The sequence below is a fragment of the Balaenoptera borealis genome (assembly GCF_965194805.1).
Source record: "Balaenoptera borealis genome assembly, chromosome: 17".
In the NCBI taxonomy this organism is placed as follows: domain Eukaryota; kingdom Metazoa; phylum Chordata; class Mammalia; order Artiodactyla; family Balaenopteridae; genus Balaenoptera; species Balaenoptera borealis.
In genome coordinates this window covers 71,022,905-71,048,791 of record NC_138876.1, presented here as the reverse complement: position 1 = coordinate 71,048,791, position 25,887 = coordinate 71,022,905, and the positions used below count along the sequence as shown (strand labels likewise).

The following is a 25,887-nucleotide window of genomic DNA, read 5'->3' as shown; positions in this document are numbered from 1 at the left end:
AGAAGGCCTAGGTTATAGTGTTAGATCTACAACTAACTTGTGAAGTGATCCTTAGCAAGTGAGTTTATTTTCTTTGACTGTAAATTACCCAGAGTTCTTCTACCTCTTAAATTCTATGGTTCTATTAAATTCATATAGAAAAAAAAGCTTTAAATAAAGATTATTCTTTTAATAGAGGTGGAAGTTTTTGTTTTTGTTCTCAACTTTTACAATTTTAACTAGGGTACACTACATGAATAAGATTCTTTAGAGCATTATCTAAAGCCAACCACTGATTTATTTGAAAACAAAGGGTTTCTTTGCAGTGTCATTTAGCCTGGCATTGCCATGAATCCAAGAATTATTCTGCACTAATCAGAGAACAGTAATGCAGTTGTACTTAAATTTAGAGTTCCACACAGCCATTCACAGAGATGAATCGAGGTGAACAAGTACTTCTAACTTAATTTGCAAAAATTCTAAATGTACTGGTGGAATTCACTGCAGGAATCATAGTGAAAAGTAGGTTGGGAGTGTGGCTAAGATCATGAGAGGCTGTTGGAGAAACTATTGCTGCTTTTTGTTATATTTGTCTTCTGGGTCTGTGTGATTTTTAATAAAAAAAATTCATGATAATGTAGGTTTTAGGAGCATTTTTACCATTTTGAAATGTTGATGTATGGTGTGACAGAGAATGAATTGTTGTGGTTGGTCACCTTTTCTTTTTTTTTTTGGCTGCGCTGCATGGCATGTGGGATCTTAGTTCCCCAAACAGGGATCGAACCTGCACCGCCTGCATTGGAAGTGCAAAGTCTGGACCATTGGACCCCCGGGGAAGTCCCACCTTTGCTTTTAAATGAAGCCAATGCCTGGCTTTAATAATGCTGTATGGAATCAAAATCAAATCAAAACTTTCTTGTTTTCCTTTACACTCACTGCATGCAATACTCTGACACTTATGTATTCTGGTTCCCAAATGTGTGGTAGTTTTTCCCACACCAGGCAATTCTGAGACACCAGCTGGGTGTCCTACAATTTAACTCAGGGCTGACACTGTCTACTTGGAGATCCCACAGGTTAAGGGCTCAATTCTGTATAAGTGCACCCCTACCTTTTAACTGCCAGTCGCAAGTCCAGGTTGTTACCTGGGCTTCTGACCAAGGGCTATAAATCAATTTCACACGACTTCTTCCTTGGTTTCAATTAATTTGCTAGAGTGGCTCTCAGTACTCAGGGAAACAGCTTACTTACTAGATTACCAGTTTATTATAAAAGGATCTAACTCAGGAACAGCCAGATGGCAGAGATGCTTAGGGGAGGGTATGTGGGAAAGTACAAGGGCACTTCCAGGTGTGCCACTCTCTCCACACCTCCAGGTGCACCAACTTGGAAGCTCTCCCAGCCTCTCCTTCTGGGTTTTTATGGAGGCTTCGTTATGTAGGCGTGGTTGATTAACTCATTGACCATTGATAATTGGTTCAACCTCCAGCCCCTCTCCCCTCCCCAGAGATGGGGGAAACTAAAAGCTCCAACCTTCTAACTAATCAGATTGGTTGCCCTAGCAACCAGTTCCCAGCCTTAAATTACCTAGGGGCTTTCTAAGAGTCACTGCGTTAACATAAAGTTAGGTGTGACTGAAAGAGGCTTATTATATGAATAACAAAAATACCTATTTCACCTTTATTTCTCTTATCACTTAGGAAATTCTAAGGGTTTTAGTTCTGTGCCAGAAACAGATGGACGAAATATATCAATATCTGTATCTAATCTTAATATAAATCACAATATCATAGTCATATACCTTGTTTAAAAATTATTAAAGTTAATGAGAACTAAATATTTTTCCGCCTCTATTAAAAGAATACACTTTAAATATCCATTTGAGGTTTCATGGGAAAACCAGGAGGCAAGTCATCTAAGTGTCCTGTAGGTTTTTCTTTTTTTAAATTTTAAACTCTTACTATTAAAGTTCATTTACCATAATTCTGTGTACATTGCCTTAAGTTCAGTTTTAAAAGGAGGGAAAAGTGGAAAACAAGTTGCGAAACACTGAGGATGTTGGTAATGAGTCATTATGGTTTATTGTGTAAGTATGTACAGAAATGGGAGGATCTGTCAGGTGTACAGCTCTCCTAAAACGACAGATTCCCGAAATCCTTAATGAAAAGGATGGTGTATATGTTCAATGGAAGTCTCTTCTCATGCACTTTCTAATCATTAAAATATAAAGCTTGGGTCACTTGGAAAAGGTTTTGGGTAAGTGATTGTGTCGAAGGCTAGGTATTTGTAGGGTAATTCTGCTCTACCCTGGTCAGCATTTGCTCTTAAGCCTTTCTAGGACCCACCTGATCTAGCCCTATTTTAGTGGATAGTATTGACTTTCAGACTTACTTTTCCTTGTGTAAAAGCAAGGAGCACTTTCTCATTTCATCTGAGGTAGTTAGCTACAGACTTAACATTTTCAGCTTAAAAAGCAATTTTATTTTAATGTCTGTCATTAAAGTTTGCCACTCAGGTTTCAATTTTTATGTTTCCCTTATAATTAAAGCAGAATGAGTCTTTGGACTGTGGCATTTAATAGAACCTTTAGTCAAGCTTTAGTGTAATATGTAAAAATAAAATATTTATTTAAAATATGTATGTTATAAAATGGAATGAATGTCATCGACAGGCATTGTTGTGTATAGAAGTAGCAGGTTGCGTCTGGTGACTCATCTATTTTCAGCTCCTGTGAGAGATTATACTAATAGTGGTTAAGAATGGGGGTCTGGATTCACCCAGACCATAGTTCAAATAGGTGTTCATTCATCACTTATAAATTAGTTTCTTCACCTGTAGAATAGGCATAGTAATAGGACATAACTCATAGGGTTTGAAATAAATAATGCTTGTAAAGCACTTAACACAGTGCTTGTGATATGGTAGGTAACTCAGTAAATGTCAGTAATTGATAACATTCTGAATGGATAACATTTTATGGCCTTAACTTTCTTTTTTTGTTAACTACTTCAAAGGAAGACCACAGCTTCTCCTTCATTAAGTCCTAAGAAGCTGTGGTCTTCCTTTGGACTCACAGTCATTAAGCTCCTCCTAAGGGAGGAGGTCTGGAGAATCTGGAGAAAGGATTCTTTAGAGATGATCAAGGTGATAATGCCATGCCCCCAATGTGTCTCCAGGTGTCTGACTTCAGCCCATTGCCTTCTTTGAGCTACACTCGCTCTCTATGGGTGATTAAAGTTACTCTTCCTGGTTTACATGCCTCTTGTGCTGACGACTCCCAAGTCCATGATTCCTGTCCTGACCTTTATACCTTGCCCTTCAGACTGATATGTCCGTTGCCTACTACTAGATAAGCAGCTTCCCATAGTGCTACCCTGCAGGTAGTTCAAATTCAACATGTGTAAAACCAAATATATCTACTCTCCTCTTGATGCCCTGCCCCCACTTTTCACCAATTTCGTCTTCCTTTTATCATCCCTGTTCAATTTACGGCATCACCATCCACCCAGAAACTTGAGAGGCATTCTAGACTTTGTCTCCCTTACTGCCTACATCCTGTCATTTGCAAAGTCCTCCTGATTTTATCGCCTGGATATTTCTCAAGTCTGTCCCATCTGTTCTAAGTCTGCTATAGCCTCTTGGGGCCCTCATCATCTTCTGCCTTTTTCAGTGGCCCCCTCTTAAGAAATTTTTCTGCCCCCCTCCATTCATTCTCCATATTGCTTTCAAAGTGGCCTAAAACGAAGATCTGACTGTTGTCATTCCTACGTATAAATACCTTCTTCATTTCTTGTAATATCAAGTCAAGGTCTTTAGCATGGCTTGTCAGGCTGACAGCGATCCTCTAACCTCTTCTTATCTACTGGCATTGTCAGACTCATGCTCTCAGCTCCAAAGCTCCAATAATAGTAATTACTTCCACGCACACTATGCTAATGCACCCGTGTGTCCGTCTGTTATTCACTAAGTTGCCTAATTGTCAGTGGTACTGAGCTCAAGAGCCACCTCCTTTAGGGCATCTTCCTTAACCTTCATTTTCCTCCCTACACTGCCTCCCCAAAATTAAGCACTGACCTCTACCCTGCGCTTCCACTGTAACCTCTGGATACTTCTATCCTAACACTCTGTTGTCTTGGAAATATCTCCTGCAGCCCACAAGGAAGTCTTGGGTGCCCTGGGACACCCTCAACAGGGCTTCTGCTTATTCCAGAGGGGGGAGTCATAGTTGTCATTAACATTATTTATTGACACAGGAGCACCAACAAAGTAAGAAAAGAGTTAGAAAAATGTGATTTGGGTCTATGAAAATAATAAGTTCAGCCATTTTAGGAAGACTCCCCTTACTACACCAGAATGCTGACATTACTGTGACTTGGCGCTCAATAATTTTTATTTATTTCATTAAATGTCAGGTTAGAGTATATAAAGTTATTTGATTGTAATATAGCACAGCTCTTAAAACATAGTAGAACCTCAAAAAAATCTTTGTTGCATGAACGAATACTAAACTTCATCTGTGCAAACTGAGCCTTTGTAGTTGATGTTCATGTCATTCTGGTCATCTGCTCACATCTTTAAAAAAAAGCTAAAAAAAAAATGGAGGAAAAAATAACCCTCATTCTATTCCGCATACCAGGAGAGACTAATCTTCTTAAAGCCCTTTTTTAATTGCATGCCTACCTTTCTTAACCTACAATAGCTCTTTATTAGCTCAAGTCCAAACTCCTCACCCCATCTTACCTATTCAGCCTAATTTTGGGCAACGCTTCTACAGAATCAGTCCATGCAGTTAGATCAGTTTACTTCACAGGCAGAGTAGGCAGGAAGTTTTGATTGGTTGTTCTTCCTTGGAGCAGATTTTGACTTTTCAAATCTAGGCTTTAGCATCAGCGTATAGACTTTAAAGTTATATGTTAGTAAACTAAATGAAAACTTTGTATTCATTAAATATTTATTGAATGCTCACTACGGGCCAGGCACTGTACCATTGAATGGGGCTTTGGTGATAATCAAAATCAACATAATCTTTGCCCTCATGGAGATTCTGGTCTAATTGTGAAGATTAATAATTATGATATAGGGTGTAAAGTGCCCCTCTAGGAGCCCACAGCAAGGGCACCTAACCCAGCTGGGGGATCAGGGAGGGCTTCATAGGCTCAGTGATATTCAGCTTGATGGCAGTTGATGGGCTGTGCATTACAGGCTGAAGGAACAGCAGGTGCAGAAATCTAGTAGGAAGAGAGCCTGGCATGCTCAAGAAAGTGAAAGAACGTTCCTAAGGCTGGAACTCAGGTATAGTACAAGGAGCTATCTTTATTACTATAGTAGATCATGAGTGAAAAGAAAGGATATCTCTTTGTCCTATCAGAGACTTGCTTCTTCTTTGAGGAAAACAAATCAGAATGAGTAGAATAAGCTCCTTTTTGTTTTGCTGACTGCGCTGCTTCTAGTCACATATCGTGTTTTTAATTTATGTAATCTTTATGCATGTAAAATTAATGTCGTACTGAGATGGTATAGACATCCCTGCAGTTTGCTAGCACACTTCTCCCCCCACTCTCATCTGCACCTTCCCACCCTGCCACCAGCCTCCCCAGTGCTTGGAGCACTTCCTTGGATCCACCACTTGGATCTCCATTGCAGTTAGAATAACATGACTCCTTAGCATAGTGTTCAAGCCTTTTGTGATTAGTCTCCAACCTACCTCTCTATCTCTATTTTCTACTTCTCTCCTTCATCCATACTTAGCCTTTGCTCTGCCATACCTTTAACACATCCTATGTTTTCCTGATTTTAAGTCTTTACTACTTTCCCTTCACCTGGCATAACCTTCTTCCCTTTCACTGCTCGTCAAACTATGATGCTTTCTAGAAAGCTCGGTTCACACACTTCTGTAAAGTCTCTGATTTCTTATTATCTTTCTTGCCTCCTCCAGTCTCTACTCCTTCTAGAGTGTTTCTTATTTCTTTTTAATAAAACATACCATAGTCTCTTGCAGTGCTTTAAAAATGTGGGTTGCAACCAATTAGAGACTTGTGAAGCCAATTTAGTGGGGTGTGACCATCATTTAAAACCTGGGATAAAATAGACCAGAAATAGAAAATGTCAAAATACGTTGTATATAAGAAGAGGTAATGCTTTTGTTCTGTGGTACTTTTGTTGCAGTAATAGATATATATGAGTGTGCTGGCTCATCATACTAAGAACTATTTCTTGGTCAAAAAAGTTTGAAAAACACTGGTTCACATCGTATCTATGAATTAGTTCTCCAATTAGATTATATATTACTTTAGGACAGGGATTTCTCACTCAGGCTCTAAATATTCTCCACCCTCTCCACATTATATATAGTATCTAGGGTGTTTTGTTCATCATAAGTGTTGATTTTCTTTGAAATTTTCTCTAATTCTTCCTAAATCCTAGGAAGCAGCCTTGACATAGAATTTCCCATACAGTTCAGTCTAGCAGATTGGAATCTCCATTTTCCCCTCTGGACATTTCCTCTAGGAGTCCTCTGTACTCCAGTTCCCATCTGGACTGCTACCGCACAGCTGTCATTCTGGGAATTCTCTTTGCCTCTCTTACCTGGGCTGGATCCCTTGCTGCCTCTTTTTTGGTTTATTCTGTTATTTTGGTAGAGCACATAGTCCAATAGCTTGCTGAAAAAGAGTACATGAAATCATCTGAAAATGCCTGTATTCTCCCTTCACAATTGAGTGATAGTTTGGCGGGCTATAGAACTCTGGTTGAAAATTGTTTTCCCTCAGACTTTTAAACGCATTGCTCCACTGTCTTCTAGTTTCCACGGTTGGTGTTAAGAAGCCATGCCATTCGTATTCCTGAACTTTTGTATGTGATCTTCTTCTTCCTTTCTGGAAGCTCTTAAGATCTTTTGGTACCTTCTGTAATGAAATTTTACAATGATCTGCCTTAGGAGGTACCTCTCTTCAGCCATTGTGCTAGGTACTCAATGTACCTTTTTTTTTTGGCCATGCCCTGTGGCCTGTGGGATCCTAGTTCCCCTACCAGGGATCGACCCTGCACCCCCTGCAATGGAAGCGCAGAGTCTTAACCACTGGACTGCCAGGGAAGTCCCCCTCAATGTACCTTTTATTTATGTATTTTTTATTTTATTTTTTTTCAATGTACCTTTTAAATCTGGAATTTGTGTTGTTCATGTCTCAGAAGAAAAATTCTTCGCTAATTTCATTATCACTGTTTTCTCTTTGTAGATCTTTGATTGGTTATGATCTTTTGGATTGGTCTCTAAATTTATTACCTGTTTTCCTGTTGTCCGTCTCTTGGTATTTTTGTTTTACTTTCCATAAGAATCCCTTAACTTTCTTCCAACCTTTCCATTGAATTTTTTGTTTTTGCTGTCATTATCACTTTCCAAGAGCTCTTTATTATTCTCTAATTGTGCTTTTTAAGATTATTTTATTAAAAAAAATCTTTCATTCATATAATATCTTCTGTCTCTATGAAGTGTTTTTTGTTTGTTTTTTTTGGTAGATGAAAACCTTTTGTCTACTCCTAGCTTTCTGTTTTTAATGTAGTCTAGTTTTTAATTTTTTTTAACGTTCCTTTATGTTAGAGGTTTCCTTAAGTGCCTGATAATTATTTAAGAGTAAGACACTAAAAGAATATATTAAAAACAGAATAAAAGTTCTGTGTATCTTGGTAGAACTTGTTAAAGGTAGCGACCATCACACATTTCATCAGCAGCCCCTCTTTTCTCAGGACCATACAGTTTTCCCAGATAAGAAGCCTCTCATCTCCTGCCTGTTGCCCCAAAGCCTGAGCCTCTTCTCGGGACCTAAAGGTTAGGTCAGCTGGCTCCTACCTAGTGTCCCCTCTCAGGCTCTCAGGTTTCACCTTCTGCCACTGCACCCATTTCCCACTCATCCACAGGCTTTCTGCTTCATGTAGGATGGCGTTTTTGTTGTGTTTTGTGTTTTCCCTGTTTTGAGGTGACTTCTGAGAGGAAGAGGTGAAACATCTTTATGCCAATATTTTAAAACAAGAAATTATTTCCTGAACTTTTCAGTTCACAAGTTCCTCTGTATACATCATTAAAAATGGAGGGGATATGCTGATGTTTCTCCAACATGGGGATGTTGAGACCTAATTAATCAATGTTAATGTGTTTATGAAGATGAAATCTTTGTGTAAGTATTCATTGGCATGCTGTTTTCCAGAGAGCATAGAAAGAATCCTATATAGATTTTTAGATTACCTTTATAGTTTCCTATTTCAAAAAAATAAGAAAATTTAGATTTTAACATGCCAGTCTTTGTTGGTCTCTCACGGCCAATTCAGATATCCAGAGTATGACATTAGGAGATGATTCATAATACGAAGCATGCGGAATCTTTGTGAAAGTTGTTAGTTTTCATGATATTAATGTGTGAAGTTTACTTTTAAAATAGACTGTTTTATTCCCTAACCTCATTTTAATGTTCCTTTTCTTTTTGAGCATATGACCATGGTTTTTCCATCTCAGTGACTTCAGTAAAATTTCTTACAGACTAATTGCTTACAAATAAAAGACTATCTTCAAGTAGTTTAAACAGCCATACAGTTTTTTTGAGTAAAGGGTACAGAATGCCGGTTTTAGAAAGTCCAGGTCTAGACTGGAAAGAGAGCTGGGGAAGACTGAGATCCAGTATGGTGCCATGTTATGGAAGAATGGTATTATGTGTTATTTTAAAATTCTTTGACATGTGTGCTGTTTTAGGATAAAGCTAAAAAGCCTCTTATCTTTTGAACTTTTAGCCACTTAGCAATTCAGTTTTTTAAATATCTGTTTGATTTGCTCAGTCTTTATCAAAAATTAATGCAGTGTGTTTTACAGCATAACATGGCAGGTAGAACACAAGCATAATTGTTGGACTTGAGTGCCAGCACTACCAATTGCTACGTGAATTTGAACAAATTACTTAATGTTTCATTTTCCCCATCTGTAAAATGGAGTTCATAAGGTTTCCTTATAGGGACTCCATGAGAGAATGCATGTGTGAAGTCCTTAGCACGGGGCTTGCCTCCATCAATGGTAGCTCGTTCTGTTGAGGTATGTAAAGCATCTAGCACAGTGCCTTTTCCTCCTACTTTCATCCTACTTACTCAGGATGTTCTGCTGAGTCAAAACTACCAGTTGGAAGTTATATAATACAGATCCTTTCTTTTACTAATTCTTAGGAGATTTAATTTGGAGATAGCTTTGGTAAATTCAGAAAAACACTGCCACTAAAGTAGTATTTATTTATGCTCAGAGCTTTCTAAAGAGTTGATCCTGTCTGTGCTGAATTAGCAACCTATAAAAACAATGGTGAGCTGCTGGAGGGAACTACAAATTTTGGGAATAATTTAGTTGCCAAGCTACTCAGGCTTTGGGTATTACCAAGGAAAATTTATAAATATGTCAAGCCTTGATAGATTCTTCCTTTTTATTGTTACTGTACTATAAATATGCTGGGCTCATCCTGCCTGTGGGGCATGTTTTGTCCAGACTGTTACTGGCATCACGAGAATCACGATCCTCCTGGACCTGACTTAATGCCCACTCACGCTAGGGACCTGTAGGGTCAGTCCAGCCCTGCCCTGACTTGCATTTTCCTCTAACACCACTGATTTTAAGGTCAATAAACTCTCTACTCTGACAAGTAGAAGGAGCACGCTCATTAATTTTAATTGTGAAAACTGCCTCCATACTATTGTCATCAGTTTGTCTGGGTTACTTTTACAAAGATGGTAGACTCATCAATTTGAAACCCATCATGTCAGAGTTGGCCATTAGGGACTTCTGACTTTGCTATTAATTATTTCCAGTGATACTCTCCCTAGTTATTATAGTTGCATGAACGCTCATATGAGAGAATGGTGAAGAAAATATGGAGTAAGGAATAGATCCATTTTGTATTATTCAGAATATTATTTTTTAATATACTTTCTGAAATTAGTTACCTTTGGTCACCATATAACTAAATTAGCAAAATTTGATTTGTTTCATCTGTTAGAAAAATTATTTTTATTACTGGGCTGTTCCTTGCATTTGGAAGACTTACTCTAAATTTTGAAGGTAAATACTATATAGCTTTATAGATCCATTTTTTATTAAACTAAAAATCTCCATGTATGCTTTTTTTATTAAAAAAAATAAAAGATTTAATATTCTAGGGATATAGTAGACTTAGCTTTGCATTGTTTAAAATATTTTTTATAAACTGTTCATTCCTTTTTTTAACATATTTTTAAACACATATAAGAGACAATTCATAGCATATGTACATAGTATAGAAAATAACAACCAAACAAATACTCATGTATCTATCACCCAGTTTAAGAAACAGAATATTAGCAATACATTAGATTCTCCATGCGCCCTTCCCCAATTCAGTTCACCTCCCTCCACCCCACAAGTAACCATGACAAAACTTTGTATTTATTATTCCCTTGACTTTTTATAAAACTAGTTTTTGCAACATTTGTATTTTTCCCTAATCGTTGAATTTTTTTCATTTTTGAAACTTATACAAATGGAATAATTTCTCCTGATACTTACTTTTAACATAGTAAAAGTTAAATTGATGACATTCACCCATGTTGATGTATGCAGATGTAGTTCATTAATTTTCACTTCTGTATAATATCTCATTATATGACTGTTCCACAATTTAGTTATCTATTCTTCTCTTGATGGACTTTTGGGTCATTGCTAGTTTTTTGGCTAGTACAAACACTGACTTCTTATACATGTTCCTTATTGCACATGAGTAAAAGTGGAATTGCAAGGCAAATTGCTTAATCTCTGAATTTCAGGAAAAATCCATTTGCTTTTCTTTGAATTTAAGGAGGATTTGAGATTGAGATAATTTATTTCAAATCAGTGGTTTGATAATTTTGTATCAATTTTAGCATTTTTCTAGGAAAATTGTTTGCTTTTGAAATTATTTATAGATAATTGATTTATTCAGAAAGGTCAGGAAGTGAGGCATTCCAGATTATTTAGATATGCTTATACATAGAAATGGAGATATAGATATATAAATATAAGATAAAAATATAGATAGTCAATTTCAGAAGTCAGAGTATAATATTAATAATAATGGCTAACTTTTATTGAATATGTACAAAACAGGATGACTGTACTGGTGTATGTCAACTGAATAACTGAATATCAGCCACTGCCTGGAAGTAGTTTTTGGTGTGTGTGTGTATGTGTAAATGTCTGAATATGGAAAGTGAAAAAATTGCCTTCAGACTTCTTGATTTTGGACAAAAAAAGGAATTTTCTATTCATTCAGCCTGTTTTGATTCCCAATACATCTTCTACTGTTTGGAAGTAAGGTGAACTATAAGATGCTGAAATAATTTTTCACTGTGATATTGGAAATTATACAAATTCAAGAAAAGATGAATCAGTAATAGCTATCATAATGGTCAACTTTACAATTAGTGTTTATTGCCAGTGCTTTCCTTTGTATATATCTGGGAATGTTTTACAAATGAAATTTTGTGCATTTCTGATGTAATGCCCTCTCTTCTGAAAAGAAAAGTCCTTGTTTTACAACTGTCTAAAATTCACCTTCTTTTAGATTTCTTCCCTTCCTCCCTACCTCCCTACTTAAGACATTTACTTTTGCCCTTGCTTGGGCCAGCCACCTGTTTATTTAAGTGCTAGAGATGCAGTAAGAAACAAGATCCAATCTTGCCCTCACAGAAGTAGGTAGAGTTCAGTGGGAGAGAGGAATATGCACATAGGCAAATCCCAGGCATCTTTCTTTGATAAGGGTTGGTTCACATTTAGTCTTAAGAATGGGTGAGGGAAAGCTTCCACTATTAAGATATTTAAAAAATCTTACTGTTTGATTAAAAATAAATACTCAATAAATTTAAGTACTTCTTTACTTATTCATTTTTATAGGTCATTTTTATACTTATATTTTCAGAGCTTAAAAGAAAAAGAAAAATCATTAATTATGAACTTCCTAAAATACCATCCTGTTTTCTTGTTTGGATTTCATGAAAAACGAGAACTGCTTTTCTTATTACTTCAAAAAAATTTTTTTAATTCCATGAGTCATGACTTCTGGAAACTTCTTATTTAGAAAACATTTAACAATCATTGATCTTTTTTGTGTGTGATTATTTTTATATAATCATAAGTATGGCATGACATTTAGAACTATGTAAACAACATATAAGATGGTGCCTTGACTCCGCGTATACTCAAACAATAAATGTGGATATTTTATTTTTTACTTTATTATTACTATTTTTTAACTGAAGTATAGTTGATTTACAATGTTGTGTTAGTTTCTTGTGTACAGCAAAGTGATTCAGTTATACCTACATATATATTCTTTTTCATTATAGTTTATTACAAGATACTGAATAGAGTTCCCTATTCTATTCAATAGGTCCTTGTTGTTTATTTTATATATATTAGTTTGTATCTGATAATCCCAAACTCCTAATTTATCCCTGCCCCCCTTCCCTTTTGGTAACCATAAGTTTGTTTTCTATATCTGTGAGTCTGTTTCTGTTTCGTAGATAAGTTCATTTGTGTCATATTTTAGATTCCACATATAAGTTATATTATATGGTATTTGTCTTTCTTTTTCTGATTTACTTCACTTAGTATGATAATCTCTAAGTCCATCCATGTTGCTGCAAGTGGCATTATTTCATTATTTTTTATGGCTGAGTAGTATTCCATTGTAAATGTGGATATTTTAATACCGGCTTGCTTTCCTATAAGAAAAAACAGGTATACCATATGAATAATCTCTGGTTATTAAATCTTATTTATTGAGAGGTCAGTCCACGAGGGACTATAAAGTGTTAGTAGATTTGGCCATGAGGAGAGTACTGTGCTACGTATCAAAGCAGTTTGGGGAGGTGGAGGGTGGAAGCTGATGACACTGGGTGGGAGAGTGAACAGCGGAAGAGGAAGAGAAGACAGCAAGTGTGGGCTGTGTTAATTCAGTAAAACTTGGTGAGTGTGAAGTAGGGTGACCACCTGGGACTGCAGGGTTTCCTGGGATGCAGGACTTTCAATGTTAAAACCAGGACAGTCCCAGGCAAACAGGAGCAATTGGTTACTCTGCATGGCTCAGCTCTGTGCTAGTTTCTGAGGTTGTAAAAAAATAGACATGCAAAGAGAGAATTGTAATATAATGTGATCTTTTAGGATGTAAATGTAAAGGGCTATGGGAACACAAAAGGGGACACTCCCCAATTTGCAGAAGATGGTCAGAAAGTTGTCACGGAGACGGTGTAATGAATCCAGAGAAGGAGTAGGAATTACCCCAACTCCAACTCCCCAGGGGGTGGGGAGGAGAGGGGGGAACATTTTAGGCAGAGAAGGTGTGCAGCATTTGGTTTTTAGAGAAACACAAGTAGCTTTTTCTAGAAAGATAAGGGGACGCTGCTGCAGGGCCTGGGGAAGAAACCCCAGGTGCTCCTACTACAGCGGTTCAGGGACATAGAGGTGTTGAAAGAGGTAAAGTCTGGTGTTCTCTCTGTTTTCAGTGAGACTGGGACAGTGCTGAGGGAGGGAGAGAAGAAAGAGGGGTGAGAGGGTTGAGGAGAGTGGGAAATCACAGGTTTCTGAGATGGTCGAATGTGGAAAAGCTCTGAGAATTACAAAGCATTAAAGGAAATAGCTAATGCTTACTCAATGCTTCCTTTGTTCCAAGCACTAAGTATCTTACAAACTTATCACAACAAGCACAAGAGATAGCTACTGTTATTATCTCCATTTTACAGATGAGGAAACTGAGGCACAAAGAAATTAATACCCGCCCAAGGTTACGTAGTTCCTAAGAGGCAGAAGCCAGAATTCTGTAGGTTCTGTGGAGCCCTTCGCTCTTCACCTCTGCACTTAATACATTTCCACATGTGACTTCACGTGACACAACCTCCTCTGTGGTGTTCTTATCCCCACGTGAGTCACATGGGTAGTCAAGATACATGGTTAGGCAATGTGTAGGAGAGGACAGCTAAAGACTATAAATTGCTGAGACTTTTCTTTTCCGCACATTACATACTTTCCTGACTTCAAAATAAAATAAAAGGAAAGAATGTGATCCTACCCCTTGTCCATACTCCAGAAGTATTCTGGCCATTCATTTGTATTCTGGTTTTTTGAATTCAAATGCGTTTTCCCCTAGAAGTCGTAGATATCACTTCTAAATTCCTAACCAAGTTGCAAGAATGTTATTAATTGTGGCCCTAGACTTTCAAATGCCCTTACAACCCCCTGAACTCCTCCGACTCCTTGGAGGCCCTGAAGCTTTGGAAAGTGGTAGTGACTCTTTAAAGCTTTGTTTGATTAGCGTGAGAGAAAACTTCAGAAGCCTGGAGATGGGTCTCCCAGAGCTTCAGTAGAATTGGCTGTTAAAAGTTGGGGTTGACCTTCCCATCAAAAGCAGACAGGGCCCCCTGTAGCATGGGGCAGAGGTGGTTTGTATCTTTGGAATATTCAGTGATCATGGGTTTTCTGTGTAAATTGTGACAGGTTTTGACTTTAGATAATTTCTGCATTTACAGATGAGGAATGAGAGATAAAGCAAAGTGAAGGAACATTGCCTCATATTTTATATTGCTAGTTAATGACTGAGCCAGAGCTAGAGTTAAGTCTGTAGCCCCTTACCCTAGCGCTCCAGTGGGATTAAAAGCCAGTGAGACTTTACAACCAAGATGACTGATTTGCTGGTACATTATGGATGGCAGCTGCCTCAGTACTCAGAATGCTTCCCAGGCAGCCTTGTAGACCTGGAGCTTTCACTGATGAAATGCTTCATGCTGTGACACACAGCATTCCCTGACTCACTCCCTGAGCAACCCTGGGATGTCAGGCACACACAGTCCCTGCCCTGCAGTGCTTAGAGTTTGGCAGGAGAGACAGTAATAAAACAATTATACCGTGTGTTTAATTACATTTGTGTGATAAATGATATGTAGGGTAAGTATTGGATGCTATTTAAGTGTAACAAGGGCCCTAACATAAGTCCAGAGTCAAGGACAGCTTCTCTGAGGAAGTATGATTCAGGCTGATTCCCAAAGGGTGAGTAGGAGTTAGCCAAGTTTTGTGGACTGACATGTATCCCGCCCAATTCATATGTTGAAGTCCTAACCCCCAGGACCTCAGAACGTGAGTGTATTTGAAGATAGGCTATTTTTAAAGAGGTAATTAAGGCTAAATGAGATCATTAGGGTGGGCCCTAACCCAATATGGCTGGTGTCCTTATAAGAAGAAGAAATTAGGACACAGACACACACAGAGCGAGGACTATGTGAAGACACGGGGAGAAGATATCTGTCTGCAAGCCATGGAGAGAGGCCTCAGAAGCCACCAAACCTGCAGACACCTTGATCTTGGACTTCTAGCCTCCAGAATTGTGAGAAAATAAATCTCTGTTGTTTAAGCCACCCCATCTGTGGTACTTTGTTATGGCAGCCCTAGCTGACTAATACACCAAGCAAAAAGTAGCTGTGTGAGGGTTCAGGTGGAGTGAACGTAGGGAGACTCGGGGAGGATTGTGGTTGGCTAGTTCAGTATTTAAAAGGACTCACTCCATCTACTTGGAGCATAAGGAATAAGGAGACTAGCATGTCACCCACATTTACAAAACCAAACATCTTTTCAAGTTACATATTTCCAAAGGTAAATGAAGAGTTCTTATACAGAGTCATGCATCTACTGTTTTAAAATGATAATACTCGGGCTTCCCTGGTGGCTCAGTGGTTAAGAATACGCCTGCCAATGCAGGGGACACGGGTTCGAGCCCTGGTCCGGGAAGATCCCACATGCCACGGAGCAGCTGGGCCCGTGAGCCACAACTACTGAGCCTGCGCGCCACAGCTACTGAGCCTGCGCTCTAGAGCCCGTGAGCCACAACTACTGAGCCCACGTGCCACAACTACTGAAGCCCGAGTGCCTAGAGCCTGTGCTCCATAACAAGAGAAGCCACCACAACGAAGAGTAGCCCCTGCTCGCTGCAACTAGAGAAAGCCTGTGCACAGCAATGAAGACCCAAAAATAAAATAAATTAATTTTTTAAAAAAAGATAATACTAATCTGGATATGTAAAATTACATACTTATTGATGGCCCACTCTCCCCTGGCCTTATCATGCATAGACCTGTTTCTAGGTGCATTATGTACTCACAGGGTTCTTTCGACAAAAGGACCTTTCTCAGCCTTCCTCCTGCCCCTGAAAATCCAATATGTAGTTCAAAATAGCCAAAATCTTACATACTTGATACCTCTCTGACTACTCAGGCCCCTAGTTTGTCCTCTTTTGCTGATTGTATAAACCAGTGGTTTTCACAGGAAGGTCTCAGAACCACTTACACTCTTAAAAGTTATTGAGGAGCCCAAGGAGTTAGTATTTATGTGGGTTATCAATATCTACTATATAAGAAGTTAAAACTGAGAAATTTAAAAAAAATTTTAAAGATATTCCCATTACATATTAAACACATATTTTTAATGAAAAATAAGTTTTTCCCAAAACTAAAAAAATTAGATTAGCATCATTTTACACATTTCAAATCTTTTTAGTATCTGACTTGATAGGAGACAGCTGGACCCTTATACCTGCTTCCTCATTCAAACTGTTACAATATGTTGTTTTGATTGAAGTTATGTGTAAAAATCAGGCCTCACAAAAATATGTAGTGAGAAAAAGCAGGGATATTTTAGTAGACTTTTCAGAAAAATGTGGAGATTCTTCTTTGATACTATACCAAGAGTTGGCAAGTGGTAGTTTCTTCAAGATTAGCTGTAGTGTGGGCTCTGAATTCATGTCAATAAACCTGTACTCAGTTACATTAAAATCCAATGGTCATTGTATTCATTTCCTAGGGCTGCTGTAACAAATTAACACAAACTGGGTGGCTTAAAACAACAGAAATTTAATATCTCACAGTTTGCAAGCTAGGAGTCTGAAATCAAGGTATCAACAGGGCTATTCTCCCTCCAAGGACTCTAGGGGACAGTCGTTCCTTACCTCTGGTGTTCGTCTGCCTCCGTCTTCACAGGACCTTCTCCTCCGTGTGTCTCAGTGTCTTCTCTTCTGTCTCTTTTAAGGACAGTTGCCATGGGATTTAGGGCTCACGTGGATGATCCGGATGATCTCATCTCGTGATCCTTTTGGGGGCCACCATTCCACCCACTACAGTTCTCTTACATTTTGAATAGATCTTTGATGCATGCGTGGTTTTGTAACTTCATGCATTAGTCATTTGGAAAATATGGTTTACTGATTGATTTATGCAGATCTTCCAAATGTTGACACATTTCATTTTAACAATAGTTTTAAAATCATATTTGTTAGTGTCACCAACCGAGTGCATCAGAAAAGCCTTTCAGAGGAGAGAAGCAGTCAAGCTCATAGTGGCAGAAACAAATTTTCCAAAACTCTAAGTTTTATTTGAGAGCTTGAATTTTTATCATTGCCAACGAATACATTGAGTTGTTTTCCTTGATGTGATAGGCTTACTTTGTTCATTTCCAAGAAAATGTCTGCCAAGTACCCAAGTTTGGCAAATATTATCGTTTGTCAGTTGTCCTTTTGAGTAAAAACGGTGTTCTATGTAAAAGCAGCTAGTTCAGCTTTTTGAACTCCAACAATCATGCAGGGACTGGCTTTCCCTCCAGACCATCATTAGACTTTGGTGTACAGCAGAGTGCTTTTATGCATACTTCCCATTTTGTCACAGGGAAATGTACTCAAAGGTTGAGATTTAATAAAATTAATAATTTTTACTGCGCTGTCAAGGACATCCTTAAATGAACTTGGCTTTTTTCTCTTTTTAAACTGCAAGTGAATGACAGTAGAGAACGCAGTGCATGCTAGTACAGCAGTGTGACTGCCTTGATTCATGCAGGGGCATCAGCAGTTCTAGCTACTATACTGCTTTTGCACCATCAGTGCAAATGCCAACACAGTGAAAAAGGCAAATAACATCTTAGTGTTATTATGAAGATAGCTTGACCTCACAGACCCCTTGAAAGGATCTTAGCACCTTCCAGGGGCCCATAGACTATACTTTGGACACTCCTGGCGTATACCATTCAGTTTAAAACTAAATCATCATGGACTGGTTAAATTTTTAATGTATGGGTATTTCTTACATCATTAATAGGACTGTTTCCTTAGACATGAAATATATGCATGTATCTAAAAATTTTTTTTTTTTTTTTGCCAATGGTAATGGATATGTAAGGATGTTGACAACAACATTGGAATAGCAGAGGAATTGAAAATGCTATACATTGATCAATGGGAAACTAGCTAAATTAATTAGATTGTATATACACAATAAAATACAATGAAGAAAGCAAACACGTATATAGTCTTTGGCCTTTTCTGTGCCAGAGCTGGGTAATATTGATACAAACATATGTATATATTACAGGTAAAATACAAAATATAATGTTACTTCCAACTGAAATTCAGTACCATAGGTTTTTTGGTTTTTTTAAAAAAACCATCTATACCTCTTTTCTCCCACAACAAAATTCTTGGTTCTTAAAGACACGAAGATAATTACTCATTTTATTTATCCCACCAATATGATTACTTGAATAGAGTTTAAGATTTTTGTTTGTTTGTTTCTTTTATCCTCAGGGCTTATCCTACTAGAAATGTGCTTTGTTTTGAAGTCACTTGAAGTAATTCCTCTAATCAGCTTAGTTAGGTCTCTTTGGTTAATTTTGAGAAGGAGCCATTTTAAATCTTCTCTGCTTTTACTTGCTATTATATTTCCCTGCATATCTCTAAATAATGAACATATACCTTTCTTGATTTTTGTCAACTTTGAACATTATCTTTGAACTACAATTACATATAATACATGAGACTTGAGCTCACTCAGCATGCCCTCCTCCCATCACTGTAGTAAGGTGACCGTTTGTAAGTACTCCATTGGTCACTCTATAACTTATATATTTAATAACATTTCTTGTTCTATCAACAATAGATGGTGGGATTAAAAGTTTTTTAAATTTTATACACTTAATGTACTATACATAGGGCCCAATGGAGAGCAGTGTGCATCTTAGGTAATCAGTACTTACTAAATTAAATTAAATTTTTATTATACTCTTTGCCAAATAAAATGTTAGTCTTCAATTAATGCAGATATTAGCTAAATCAATAATTAGTAATTTATAAATCATGATATCAGACCAAGGAGTTAGGATCAGGAATAGTCGTCTTTCTCTTCTTCCCTTTTTTCCTTATTGTCTATAAATGACTTGGGATGTTGCATCACCTTTTTAATGTTTCTGTTACTCTATTATTAAAAGATATGTTATTGTGATGTAAATTTGGTATGAATAGAGAAAAATTACAAAGGAAGAGAGCTTGCAAGTGTTTTATTTAGGTAAAAGGTGCACTTACAATAAAATCTTAGAAGGTAAATTCATATGAATGAAGCTGTTAGTGCTGAACTCTGGGATCCATACTGGAAAAAAACAAAAAAACTTTACCTATTTATGACATAGTCTATTGAATCATGAAAATAAGGTGGAAAATAATTTCCCCCCTTAGCATACAAAGGAATGCATAAAAATGTCCTTGTAATCTCTGTGTCAATTAATGGATTCTGAATTAGGCAGCATTTTAAACGAAATATGTGTAATTAATCGTGGATTAAAAGTTACTGACCATATCATATAAATCATTTCAGACAAATTTAAACCCAAAGGCCTATTCCAAATTCCAGTGTCAAATAAAATTACTCAGTACATCATTAATAAGATGATTTTCTGCATACAAGATTAATAGAAAAGACTTTTGAGGGTTGAGAAAATGATTTAATTGGATGTCAAATTCAAAGATTACATTTCCTCTCTAAGATGAACAACCTCTGACTGTTGTATATCAAATTTTATTTTCTTTGGTCCACTGCTATGTGAGACTTGACTATAATTACATCATAGGCTACTAATTCTCTTTTATAGAGTTAGGTCCCTTCACTATAACATTAATATGTATGTAAACCAACATGCTTTAAGCAAAAAGATACATAAGCACTGTTTTACATAAGAATTATATTGGAATTTGAGATACAGAAATTCACATTTTAAAAATTATATTATCAGAAGACTTTCTTTATGAAATTTTCAGGCTACTTTATATTTCAGGTCTACAGTCCCATTGTTGTACTTATACTTCCATTGTGTTCCTTTATTATAGTTCATTCATTATTATATCTTTAATTGTGTTACATTGTGTTCCTGCTTCAACTTTGTTTCTTAGTCAATATACTTTCAGTTCAGTGAAATCAAGTTTATTTCTAAAAGTTATTAGTCATCTCAAAATTTCAAACACAAAGTCTGGGAAAACAGTGAAAGTTTCACATTAATCTGCTCTGGAATATTAGGAAATGTTTTCTTGGACACTCATTGACCTTTCAAAGACATTTTATTATGCACAATAAAACTTATTGTAGAGAGGTGATAGAGCATAGTGGTTAAGAGCATAGACTCTGGAACCAAAGTACCTGGGTTCTAATCCCAAGCCTACCAATTACTAGCTAAGTGACATCTGGACATGTTTTTTGACTTTGTAGGTGTTTCTTCACCTGTAAAATGGGGTGATAATTTTATATAGCTGATAGGCTTATTGTGAGGATCAGTATATATAAAGTGCTTGGAGAGTGTGGCACATATGTGCTATAGAACTGTTAGCTATTTTTATTATGACTTGTACTGTTAACATTAGCAATTATTGTAAAGGATACAAATAATTCTAGTTATATTAGTGTTCAGAAATATTTTTATAACCATTTCATCAGGAAATTGTAATATTACCCCATGTGATTTTCAAAGTGTTTTAGACATTCTAGAGTCAAATATATTCACAGAAAAATATATCTCTAGTCCTATAATGAAAGCCAAGAGGATTCATATGCAGAAATTCATTTTCTATTCATCTTTTTCCTTCAGTAACTTTTTAGGTGTCTGCTTTGTGTAAGAGTATCCTAAGGAGCCTGGGAATAAGAGGATGAATCACATGTGGATCTTGCTGGAAATTACTGGCTAATAGAGGATATATAGATATAAATAAATACTCTGAGTTAGAAAACAAGAGGTGCAGATAAAATGCTCATAAAAACTTACAGGAAAGAGAGTATCCCCACAAAAAGAATGAGAAAATCTTAAAGGAGCTTATAGTTGAATAATGCCTTGAAAGATCAGTTGGACTTATATATGCAGAGAAATGAAGTCTGTGTTGCATGTAAAGGAAAGGGCTCATTTTGCTTGGAGCACTGGGTACATGAAGGGGAAATAAGGTCATATGATGGTCAGAATATAGAGGATCTAGGAGTCTAGGCTGATAAGATCTTATTCAGTCATCATTGTTAAGGTGTTTTTTTAAAAATTAAGGTGAAATTCATATAACATAAAGTTAACCATTTTAAAGTGCACAATTCAGTGATATTTAGTATATTTATTGATAACAGTGTTGTGCAACCGCTACTTCTGTCTAGTTTCAAACATAATTGTCATCCTCAGTCCTTAAAAAACTAAAAACAGAACTACCATATGACCCAGCAATCCCACTCCTGGGCATACACTCAGAGAAAACCATAATTTGAAAAGATACATGCACTTCGGTGTTCATTGCAGCACTATTTACAATAGCCAGGACACTGAAGCAAAGTAAATGTCCATCAAGAGAGGAATGGATAAAGAAGATGTGGTACATATATACAATGGAATATTACTCAGCCATAAAAAAGAACGAAAAATGCCATTTGCAGCAACACGGATGGACCTAGAGATTGTCATACTGAGTGAAGTCAGACAGAGAAAGACAAATATCATATGATATCACTTATATGTGGAATCTTAAAAAAAGGGTACAAATAAACTTATTTACAAAACAGAAGTAGAGTCATGGATGTAGGAAACAAACTTATGGTTACCAGGGCATAAGGGGAGGGAGGGATAAATAGGGAGATTGGGATTGACATATACACACTACTATATATAAAATAGATAACTAATAAGAACCTGCTGTATAGCACAGGGAACTCTACTCAATACTCTGTAATGGCCCATACGGGAAAAGAATCTTAAAAAAAAAAAAGTGGATATATGCATATGTATAACTGATTCACTTTGCTGTACACCTGAAACTAACACAACATTGTAAATCAACTATACTCCAATAAAAATTTTAAAAAAACCAAACATTATTGTCACCCCCAAATTAAACCCCATATCCATTGAACAGTTATTGCCCATTCTCTCATCCCCTCAGCCCCTAACAACTACCAATCTGCTTTCTGTTTCTTTGAATCTACCTATTCTGAATATTTCATGTAAGTGGATTCATTCAGGATGTAAACTCTCATGTCTAACTTCTTTCACTTAGCACAGTGTTTTTGAGGTTCATCCACATTGTAGCATGCATCAGCACTTCATTCCTTTTTATGACTGAATAGTATTCCATTGAGTATTTGTATCACAATTTGTCTATGTTGATGGGCATTTGGTTATTTCCATCTTTTGGCTGTTGTCAATAATGCTGCTATTCACATACATGTATAAATATTTATTTGGGTACCTGTTTTCAGTTCTTTGGGGTATATATCTAGGTGTGAAATTGCTGAGTCATATGGTAATTCTATGTTTAACTTTTTGAACAACTGCCAAATTGTTTTCCACAGCAGCTGCACCATTTTACTTTCCTACCAACAATGTATGAGGGTTCTAATTTCTCCACATCCTCACCAATACTTAGTTTCTACTTTTTTGATTATTGCTATCCTAGTGCATGAGAAGTGGTATGTCTTTGTGGTTTTGATTTGCATTTCCCTAATGACTAATGATGTTGAACATCTTTTTATGTCCTTTTTGGCCATTTATATATCTTCTTGGGAGAAATGTCTATTCAGGTCCTTTACCCACTTTTTAATTGTGTTATTTATCTTTCTGTTGTTGAGTTGTACAAGTTCTTTACTCTGGATATTAGACTCTTATCAGATATATGATTTGCAGTTATATTCTCTCACTCTATAGGTTGTCATTTTAATTTCCTGATCATGACCTTTGATTCACAAAATTTTTTAATTTTGGTGAAGTCCAATTTATCTATTTTTTCTTTTATTGCTCCTGCTTTTGGTGTCATATCTAAGAATCCATTGCCAAATCCAAGGTTGTGAAAATTCATCCTGTGTTTCCATCTAAGAGTTTTATAGTTTTAACTCTTTTAGGTCATTGATCCATCTTCAGTTAATTTTTGTATATGTTGTGAAGTAGGAGTCCAGTTTCATTCCTTTGTGTGTGAATACCCAGTTGGCCAAGCACCATTTGAAGAGACTATCCTTTTCCCATTGAATGATCTTGGCACCCTTGTTGAAAATTAGTGGGCTATAGATCTATTTATTAACTCAATTCTATCCCAGTGGTCTATAGATCTATCCTTATGCTAGAACCACACTGTTTTGATTATTATAGCTTTGTGATAAATTTTGAAATCAGGAAGTGTGAGACCTTGTTCTTATTCAATATTGTTTTGGCTATATAGGGCCCTTTGAAAATCTATATGCATTTGAGGATCGGTTTTTCCATTCCTGCAAAACAAGTCTGTTGGAGTTTTGACAGAGATTACATTAAAATTATTATAGATTTTTGAACAGAGAAAATGACATGACTAGAATTCTCCTTAGACAGCATTTTACAACATGAATAGGAAAAGAACAAGAGAGGACACTAGGAGACCATTAGAAAATTAGCACAACAGAATGGCTTGTCCCTAAATTGTGGGAGTGAAGAGGGACATATGCCAGAGAGATTGTGGAGTCAGACTTGAAACAAATCTCTTCATTCACTTAATGATTTGCACCACATTATTATATGCTCTAGGCACTAAGGATGCTATAGTGAACAAATGGATATGTTATTTTGCTTTCATAGACCTTGCACTCTAATGGGGCAGGAACAGGGGAACAGTAAACAGTGAAATAAAGAGCAAACTGTGATCAATGCTGTATGAAGGAAATGAACAAGTTACTATGATAGAGATAACAGAGGAAGGCCTACTTTAGATAGGAGAGGCCTGTCTAAGGGACAGCTGTTTAATTAAGACCTGAATGATGAGGAGTTAGCCTATTCTAGCCTAAGAAAACAAAATTATCGGGAATTCTTTGGTGGTCCGGTGGTTAAGACTCAGTGCTTTCACAGCTGTGGTCCCGGGTTTGATCCCTGGTTGGGGAACTAAGATCCCACGAGCCACATGGTGTGGCCAAAACAAAGAAAAAAAGAAAAAAAAAAAAAATTATCAAAGGCTCTGAGAACCTAAATGGGAAAGGGAGGGAAGATCTAGGGAGAAGTCCAAGAAGAATCCAAGGTTTTGAACTTGTGTGACTGGGTAAAAGGAGGTACTATTAATAGAATTAGGTACTAATTAGGTGCTAATTAGGAGGTAATATTAATAGAATATGCTTGAAGGGAAAACCATGAATTTATTTATTTTGGCGGGGAGATATTTAGCAGGTAGTTGGAAATTTGGAACTAGAGTCGGGAAAGAGGTCATGCTTCAGGTAAATGTATTGTGTCCAACTGTATGGAGATGAAAATTGAAGACGTGAGCTTGGATGAGAAAGGCAGTGACAGTGAAAAGAGCTCAGGAATTAAAGTTGAAGACCTGGATTTAAGTCTTCTTATTTTTGAGTGGTTGTGATACTTCAGGCAATTTCTCTTTCTAAGGTCACAAGGCTCTATTTCACTGTCTATTCTGTTGTAGTTATCTATTTGTGTGTTCTAATGATCACATTGTCTTGATTACTATAGCTTTATTATGTCTTTATAATATCAGGTAGTTTAAGTCGTTCAGTGTTGTTCTTTTTAAATATTGTTTTGACTTTGTTTTACACCATTTTGGGCTATGAAAGCTTTCATAGGAAGACTCTACTTTTGGATAGCAGGGGAAACCTGTATTCCCAGTGTTCTTCATTCCTAGTGCACATCTATATTTCCAGAAACCTGGAATCATTTTCCGTCTGTCTGATGGACTTGCTTTAACATTTCTTGTAGTGTGGGTCTGCTGGTTATGAATTCTTCAGCTTTTTTTTTTTTAATATGTCTGAAAAAAATCTTTGTATTTCCTTCAGTTTTGAAAGATGTTTTTGCTGGGTATAGAATTCTAGGCTTACAATTTTGTTGTTCAGTATTTCAAAGATGTTGCTCCACTATCTTTTCCTTGAACTGTTCCTTACAAGAAATCTGCTGTCATTTTTACCTTTGTTCCTCCGTACATAGTCTGCCTTTTTTCCTCTGGCTGCTGTTAAGATTTTTGCTTTATCACTGACAAGTTTTTAATAATTTCATTATGAAATGTCTTGGTATAGTTTTCTTCATGTTCCTAGTGTTTGGGTTAATTGAGCTTGTCAAATTTGTGGGTTTATAATTTTCATCAAATTTTGAAAAATACCAGTCATATTTCTTCACACGTCTTTTCTGATCTCCTTCCCCAACCCTCTCCTTCAGGGACTCTAATTACAAGTATATTTGGCTGCTTGAACTTGTCCCATGGCACATTGATTCTCTTTTCTTTTTTTCTGTATAGTTCATTTTGGAAAGTTTCTGTTGTGTGTCTTCAAGCTCACCAGTCCTTTCCTTTTCAGTGTCTACTCTTCTGTTAATCCCACCCAATGTATTATTCACCTCAGAAATTGTTTTCATCTGTAGAAGTTGGATTTAGAAGTTTTTTACCTTCCTTGTCTCTACTTAATTTTTTTTTTTAATTAATTAATTTATTTATGGCTGTGTTGGGTCTTCGTTTCTGTGCGAGGGCTTTCTCCAGCTGCGGCAAGTGGGGGCCACTCCTCATCGCCGTGCGTGGGCCTCTCACTATCGCGGCCTCTCCCGCTGCGGAGCAC

The 25,887-nt window shown here is 36.8% G+C and overlaps 1 protein-coding gene across 9 annotated transcripts in view; it reads left to right on the top strand.

Moving 5' to 3' along the window:
- LOC309614726 (serine/threonine-protein kinase Sgk3) overlaps positions 1-25,887 on the top strand; it is a 153,598-nt gene that overhangs the window by 58,089 nt on the left and 69,622 nt on the right. The window contains exon 1 of one of the 9 annotated variants that reach the window (XR_014236376.1): positions 7,127-25,727. The exons of the other annotated variants lie outside the window; for them this stretch is intronic. The gene's annotated coding sequence lies outside the window, so the exon portion shown is untranslated. Of the gene's footprint in view, positions 1-7,126; positions 25,728-25,887 lie in introns of those variants that run through there. 9 annotated transcript variants of the gene reach the window in all.